Genomic DNA, 8,538 nt, shown 5'->3' on the forward strand with positions numbered 1-8,538 from the left:
GCGAGATTGTTTTTCACAATTTTAAACGTCCACAAAAGTTCCGCAGTCACAACAATTTCCACACACACGGCTTAACTACGTGGTGAAGGTACACTCAGATATGGATAAATATAAAATAAAATCAAATATCTATCTTTGTGTTTAAAATGAGTCTAAAATGCAAAATAACTTTTAAAAAAAGTTAAAAGTTTAAACAGTTGTAATTTCTGTATACAGTAGCTAAAAACAGATTGTGAAAATTAAAATATTAAATTCAATATTGTTAAAAAAATTGTTAAATGCCGTTTTATATTTATCTTCTTGTATTTATGTTGTTTTATTTTTGTAATGTAATGTGCTTTTGTAAAGTCATAGCCTACTTCTGTTATAACATATTTTTTTGAACTGCTTTACAATGGTTATTAATAGTGTAAAAGTTTTTTTTTTTTTTTTTTTTGGTGAATTGTATTAAAACCAGAGCAAAATCCTAATAATAAAACTAAATAATAATTATTAATGTAATAATAGCCTATAAGGAACCCACAACAATTAAAAGCAAAAACATTCAAAAATGTATTGTCCCTGTTTTTTTAATAAATAGATCATAACAAATGAGATTTTGGTGGTATTTTGACTACTCAAATAGGAAATATCCCCAGTTTCCATTTCAGAAATCTGGTGCAATCGTGCAAAACAGAAAACAAAGTCCAATAAATGTTTATTGTTTAATTATTATATTTAATATTAATAATGTTAATTTCCAACATATGTTGGGTTCATTTTAAGCAAGCAATACGGCAATTTTTACACAATAGTTGAGTTAAATAAAACTACCCGACAGGTTGGACAAACATTTAACCCAACAGCTGGGTTAAAACAACCCAATTGCTGGGTTTGTCCATTTTCAACCCAACTTGGGTTGTTTTTAACCCAGCATTTTTTAGTGTAGTAATAGTTGCAACTTGCACTCCTAAATGTGTATTGAAACTGGCCAGCTGATAAAACGTATGCTCCAGGGACCATATTCATAACATCTAAGGCCATTTTAACTGGCTGAGTTAGATGGTGATTGACACTAAACAGAAAATCAGTCCAGAGTCTCTACTGCTGTAAATGTCACTGGCTGTTAAAGTCTTGTGTTGCTTATAATAAATTGACATGCTGATAAAGCACACATAAGCAGTCTTTCAGAATGCTCACAATTACGTGTAGCCTATAGATCAGTTGCCTACTATATGCATTAATGAGTGTAGTGGTGATTATGGGGTGTCGCTCTGGGACGGGTGAGTATGAGGCTGGGAGGGAAAAATCACAGTATACTCACTACAAAAATCTAGACTACACCACTGTTTAGACTCAACACATACAGTATGTGACACAGTTGACCAGAAATTACATCATTCAGGTCTCTTTAACATTGGTACAGAAGATGTATCATACTTTTTATTCATATTTATGAAGCATATTATAGTCAGGGAGTATACTGACAAGCTTAACAACTCAAACGCATCACATAAAATTAAGATGGAAAATTATTATTTTTCAAAATTGTATTAATCCATAAGTATAATGTACTTATTTCATTGCTGCCATATATGGTCTACACTACATGAGGAGCAGTGGCCATTTTGAGCAAAAACCTCAACTCCATCACACTCAATCCAGTCACATATATTTCTCATTGTTTCAGTGCTGAAAACTTTTTACAGGGTTGAGTTTTTCACTTCATTAAAAACAATTGTCATGGTTTCAATAAAGATATACTCACCAAAATCATGACAACTCATATTTTTGTTATAAATAGAATAGTTGATGTAATGTGACAAGCATCGTATGTCAGAAATGGCACCCACAACAGCAGCAGAAAGTGTTGTGCGTGCAGATATGTTGTTCCAGAAAGAAGGGCACAATATGAGAGAGAGACAAATATTAATAAAATGTGAAAATGAAATGTTACATTTGTAGTTATTACATTGATATGAGGGACACATGAGCAGTAAGTTTGTTTTATAGCAAGTTTTGTGTTATATATATTGGAGTTGAGAATAAAAGGTGTTTAAATCTGATAACACAACTGAAAATAATAAAAGGTCTTTAATTACTGAGGTGGGAAAATATGATTTGCTGTAGGTTTGATATATGATATGGGGTATTTAAAAAATTAATTATATGTGCTTCAAAAAAAAAAAAAAAAAAAAAAAATCCAAGTTGAAATACTACCGAATTCCAGGAATGACCCAGCTATTTGGCAGTAGCCTACACTTTAATCATATTTCAAAGACAGAAGTAAATAATGAAATTATATATATCCTAAAGATGTAGGCCTAGCCTACTACATATAGGCCTATAATACATTTTCATTAGGCTGGCTAACTGTGAAGAACATGCAGTTAAAGGGTTAGTTCACCCAAAAATGAAAATTATGTCATTAATGACTCACCCTCATGTCGTTCCAAACCCGTAAGACCTCCGTTCATCTTCGGAACACAGTTTAAGATATTTTAGATTTAGTCCGAGAGCTTTCTGTCCCTCCATTGAAAATGTATGTACGGTGCACTGTCCATGTCCAGAAAGGTAATAAAAACATCATCAAAGTAGTCCATGTGACATCAGTGAGTTAGTTAGAAGTTTTTGAAGCATCTAAAATACATTTTGGTCCAAAAATAACAAAAACTACGACTTTATTCAGCATTGTCTTCTCTTCCGGGTCTGTTGTATATATCCGCTTTTACTCCACAGTGACGCTGCTTCTTCTTCTTCTTTCCTGTTTTACGGCAGTTGGCATCCAGCTTATTGGTGCATTACCGCCCCCTTCTGTTCCGGACAGTGACGCGATTAGGACATCTGCGACATGCACACCTACGCACCATTTTAAAAAAATATAGCAATACCAAAATACAAACAATGTAGAATAGCTTGAATACAGCGTGCGTCTCCCTCAGACTGTAAACGAAGCTCGGGCGCACCAGATAACATGTCATCAGCGTCACTGTCCGGAGCAGAAGGGGGCGATAATGTTGGTGCAAGCTGGATGCCAACCGCCGTAAAACAGGAAAGAAGAAGAAGCAGCGTCACTGTGGAGTGAAAGCGGATATATACAACAGACCCGGAAGTGAAGACAATGCTGAATAAAGACGTAGTTTTTATTATTTTTGGACCAAAATGTATTTTAGATGCTTCAAAAACTTCTAACTAACCCACTGATGTCACATGGACTACTTTGATGATGTTTTTATTACCTTTCTGGACATGGACAGTGTACCGTACAAACATTTTCAATGGAGGGACAGAAAGCTCTCGGACTAAATCTAAAATATCTTAAACTGTGTTCCGAAGATGAACGGAGGTCTTACGGGTTTGGAACGACATGAGGGTGAGTCATTAATGACATCATTTTCATTTTTGGGTGAACTAACCCTTTAAGTGTCCAAAAACATGCATTCTATTTGCTCTAAAATAAATTCTATTAAAGTATGCTATAGCCTATATCCTTATAGCCTACTCTTTTGAAAGTATGCTAAAGTATAGTTCTTTTTCACAAAGGTGTGATTGGTCAGCCTTCACTGTCTCACAGATTTATTTTAAGATTCAAGCAGCATAATTTTACACATTTGAAATCTATAGAGCTAATATGGATATGTATAGAGCTAAAATACTGCATTAGCTCTTATGGACAATTGTGGGTAGCTGGATGTAATGACCATGATAGATATTTTTGTAGTAAGTGTATTTGGGTATTGTAAGTGCATGGCTATGCAGCAGCAGCATCCATGAGGAAAGCGAGTGTCCCAGAGGAACTATCACTGAATGGAATTCCCTCGCGCACAACCCCATATTATTGTGCGCATGGGGTCATTTAGCGCATCAGCTGACCGGCGGAGTGCTGCTCGAGCTGAGGAAAGCTGCAGCGCATCCGCACATGCACAGAATACCAATCAGCTCTAGTCACCCTCCTCTCTCCCTCTCTGTAGCTATTGGCGAAAGTGACTCCATAGAATCTCCTGGAAACCTATTCAATGTTGTCACAGTATGAAACTACCGTTACAATAAATTGCATAAATATATGGCTATTATTACATAGCCTATATAGTAATTCTTTCATATTATAACATTGGAATCCTTGGCTCAAGATGAAAAAATGTACAGTATATAATGACAGGTGACAACCTACCTCATATAATTTACTATTGGTCAGTGAAATGGATCTTTTTCTTGGGAAATAACGTTGGCAAAAAAGTATGCCTATATCTATATAATATAGGTATGTCTCCTACAAGTCTTATACAGAATGCATTATAGCCTTGAACTCAGGTATGAGATCAACTTACAGCTTTCAAGTTGATATCTGATCCCTTTACTTGTTGACATATAGTGTGTACTGGGCCTCAATGTTTGAGAACATTCAAATCCTCCACTGCCTGTCTGTTCCATTATCCTCTTTGTGTGCTGAGTCCTTTGATCACCCTTTAGCCATAATCATATAATACTTTCAAAGGATGCCACCTGCTGGTTAATGTTCTGAATGATGATCCATTGCAATTCATATAATTCAGAAAATCTCAACTCATTAATTGATCAAAATCATGTGGATTCAATTAAATCAAATTCTGTGAGAGATATGCAAATACGCAAAGAGCTTTTGCTAATGCATTCAACTGTCTGTTTTACAGTGCTAGTATGCAGTTTTCAGATTTAAAGAAATAGCATGACTGGATTTAATTTCACCTGCTGGCTTTATTTTGGACAAGCATGGGTTTATATCCCACAGGCAACACAAAACCTTGATCTTTTTTCATGGTCAGGAATATCTGATGACGCGGATTACAAGCAAAACCATTCCAAGAGTCAATGTTTCAGGCTAAGCTTCTTAGGGAGACACAGAGGGGCCAGTGCCAGAAATGATCTTTTCTGATAGATTAGTGCCTGTGGCAAAACTGGACTTGATAGATTTGATAACAGATGCACACATGTGGCTGTTGCAGGAAGGGTGTCTTTTCCATGAACCCAGAATAAAGCACTGCATTTAGATGTAGAAAGTCTTGATAAGAGATCTTGCAAATTTTTTCATAGTCCCAATCCAAACATTTCTGAAATGCAGCAATGGTCAAAAATGCAGCGAGGTTTTGAGAATGCCTATAAATAGCTTACTTGTCTCTGCATAATAAGTGGGATGGTACTTCTGTATTTACAAAACAATGTTGGGATTTCATGTTTTGTGGGGACACTCCATAGACATAATGATATTTATATTCTACAAACTGTATATTCTATCCCCTACCCCATCACAGAAAACCTTCTGCATTTTTATATTATCAAAACAGAAAAAAAAAAAAGAAAAAAAAAACATCACTTAGTATGAATTGTAAGCTGTTTTCCTCATTGGGACCAAAAAAATGTCCCCACAAGGTCAAGGATTTTAGATATTGCCATCTTTGTGGGGGCATTTTGTCCCCATAATGTAGGGTTTACCAGGACCACACACACACACACACACACACACACACACACACACACACACACACACACACACACACACACACATTATCATATATAATATCTTTAAAATATTATAACATTTTGGAAAGAAAGATGAAATGAGACAATAATTTACAGTAAAGTCAAATTTTGGGTAAAGTCAAAAGGTAATTTTTTAAATTGAAATTTACAATTATGATATGGAAAAAGTCAGCATTAAATTTAAGCAGATATTGGAATATAAACATTCATTGTTCAATCTATTCCAACATTCTGGAAAATTAGCCTATATGTCGACTATTTTTGATCTTCTTCAATACCCCAAAAAGGGATTTTCATCATTATTTTTTATTGTAAATCAGAGCTGTCAGTTGTGGTGTCAGTGGTTTCCTTTAATGAGGAAAAATGTTCCAGCAGTGACTCCCAGCAGCCTCAAAGTCAGACACACTTCACAGAACACTGCTGGTCCAACACTGGGCACGGCAACATCCACTTCAACACACACAAGCACAGGTTAATGACATTTACCTTTGATGTCATGCATATGTCATAGAACCATAGAATCTGCACAAAAACAGTGCCTAATGCATGCCATATTTTAGTTTCAGAATTGTTCGAGAGCTTTGTGGTACACAGTGGAGTTGTAAATGTCTCCCTCTGCTGGCGTGAATGTCCTAGGAAACTAACTAAAACTACCTAAAACTACCTATAGATAATATGAAACAAAAGGTCACTAAGTAAACTTTCATGACTGTTTCTTAACCCACTTTGGGAAACTTTTAAAAAGTGCACTTGTCAACTGAAAAGTTTTACCTTAAAATACATTTAAAAATCATTTTTAAATGATATATTTAAAAATACCAAGCTTTATAATGGTAGTGAACGGGGGGCCTGTTTTGAAGCACCCAAAAATGCATCCATCCATCATTAATATAACCCATATAATATATAATCCAATAAAGTTTTAAATATAGATATTTTTCTTCAAAAAAACAAAAAAACAAACATTGCTTCACTTCATTGCTTCACCATTTTTGGGTGAACTACCCCTTTAAGTGGGTCAAAAACACTATTAAGTTTAGCTAATTGCATCTAATATAAATTTAAAATATGTTTTTGGACACATAAGTAAAAATTAACTATAACATTAAAGGTGCCGTAGAATGAAAAATTTAATTTACCTTGGCATAGTTGAATAACAAGAGTTCAGTACATGGAAATTACATACAGTGAGTCTCAAACACCATTGTTTCCTCCTTCTTATGTAAATTTGATTTGTTTAAAAGACCTCTGAAGAATAGGCGAATCTCAACATAACACCGACTGTTACGTAACAGTCGGGATCATTAATATGTACGCCCCCAATATTTGCATATGCCAGCTCATGTTCAAGGCATTACACAAGGGCAGGCAATATTAACGTCTGGATCTGTGCACAGCTGAATCATCAGACTAGGTAAGCAAGCAAGAACAATAGCGAAAAATGGCAGATGAAGCAATAATAACTGACATGATCCATGATAACATGATATTTTTAGTGATATTTGTAATTATAGTTAAAGTGTACAAAGCATTTTTTTCAAAAAATATCATGGTCAAACTATGGCTACTCGAGAAAAAACATGTTGGGTAAGAAGAGGAGTTCCTTGAACTCTTCAGGGAGGAAATGGCCAGAGAGGAAGCCAGGGAAGAGGCCAGACAGAGGGCAGCAGATGAGAAGGCCAACAGAATTTTGCATTTACTTGAAATTCTTGTCAAGAAAAACTTCTGTGAAATATGTTGGTTTTGTTGTGTTAATAATATAGCATTTTTGTTTTGTATTTATTTATTCATAAATGGAAGTCAAATAAAATGGAAATAAAAATGTTACTGATATTGAGATATTGAAAATAAAACCTTACTGAGGTTCCAGACACAATAGGTATAGTAATTAATTGAACAGTTAGACATTGGTCAAAAATTACTCAAAATTAAGTATATATAACTTTATTTAAACAGCTTTATTCTGCATTGATGTGTGTAAACAGAGCATTGAATGATGTTTGGAACAAGAAGGTGGTGGTGGTAAGAGGTGTAAAATGAAGATAAAAGGTAAGATCAATCATGTTAATATTTATACTGTTCAGTTATATTGTACATGGTAATCATGATCCACAGCATGATCCTGCAGGGCAGACAGTTGTGCAGCAATGCGTTCATGCAGAGCACTTCCGTTTGGCAAGATGTCGTCATTGCCAACACAGATGTTATGTAGTATGGTACATGCCACAACAACATCAGGGACGAATGAAGTGTCCACCTCTAGGGCATGGAAGAAGATGGCCCTCCACCTGGTTTTCATAATGCCAAATGCTCGCTCAATAACAGAATGGGCTTTGGCATGATGAACATTAAACCTGTACAGCCACAAAGGTGATTTTAATATAATTTAAATATACAAAAAACACAATGATACTTTTCATTTATTGATTTACTTATATTTTTCCAAACCTCTGTTGTGTCACTCCTCTTACAGGCTGCTTGTAAGGTGTCACGAGGGCAATGGGCTTCTCCAGACAGGGGTATCCTCCGTCAAACGTTGACCAAACGTTTCTGTGCATGTGTGTCTGTACGATACAGTACGTGTGTACATTTGAAAGAGAGAGAGTGCGCGGGAGCTTTCAGGACACAATAAAACATATTTTGTGGCAAAAACCATGACAATAATTTGTCATTTTCTATATTTATTTGCTTGGTCAGTGTCATTGTGGGTTTTGGTTCTTTTGCGGTTGTAGGCAATAAGGACCTATTGAAGTAACTGAAAAAATTTGGTGAAGTGATATGGCACTGTAATGTGGTCAAGACCTGCTAGAACTCCTGCTAGAACTACTTTAGCCGTGCGTTTCCCTGAAAATAATTGCACCTTAGAACGTTGGTCAGCCAATCAGATTCCAGCATTCAATAGCCTCCGTTGTATAAATTGCACATACTATAACCTTAAAGGGTTAGTTCACCCAAATATGAAAATTCTGTCATTTATTACTCATCCTCATGTTGTTCCACACCCATAAGACCTTCGTTCATCTTCAGAACACAAATTAAGGT

Source organism: Megalobrama amblycephala, linkage group LG12 (assembly GCF_018812025.1).
Source record: "Megalobrama amblycephala isolate DHTTF-2021 linkage group LG12, ASM1881202v1, whole genome shotgun sequence".
Taxonomy (NCBI): domain Eukaryota; kingdom Metazoa; phylum Chordata; class Actinopteri; order Cypriniformes; family Xenocyprididae; genus Megalobrama; species Megalobrama amblycephala.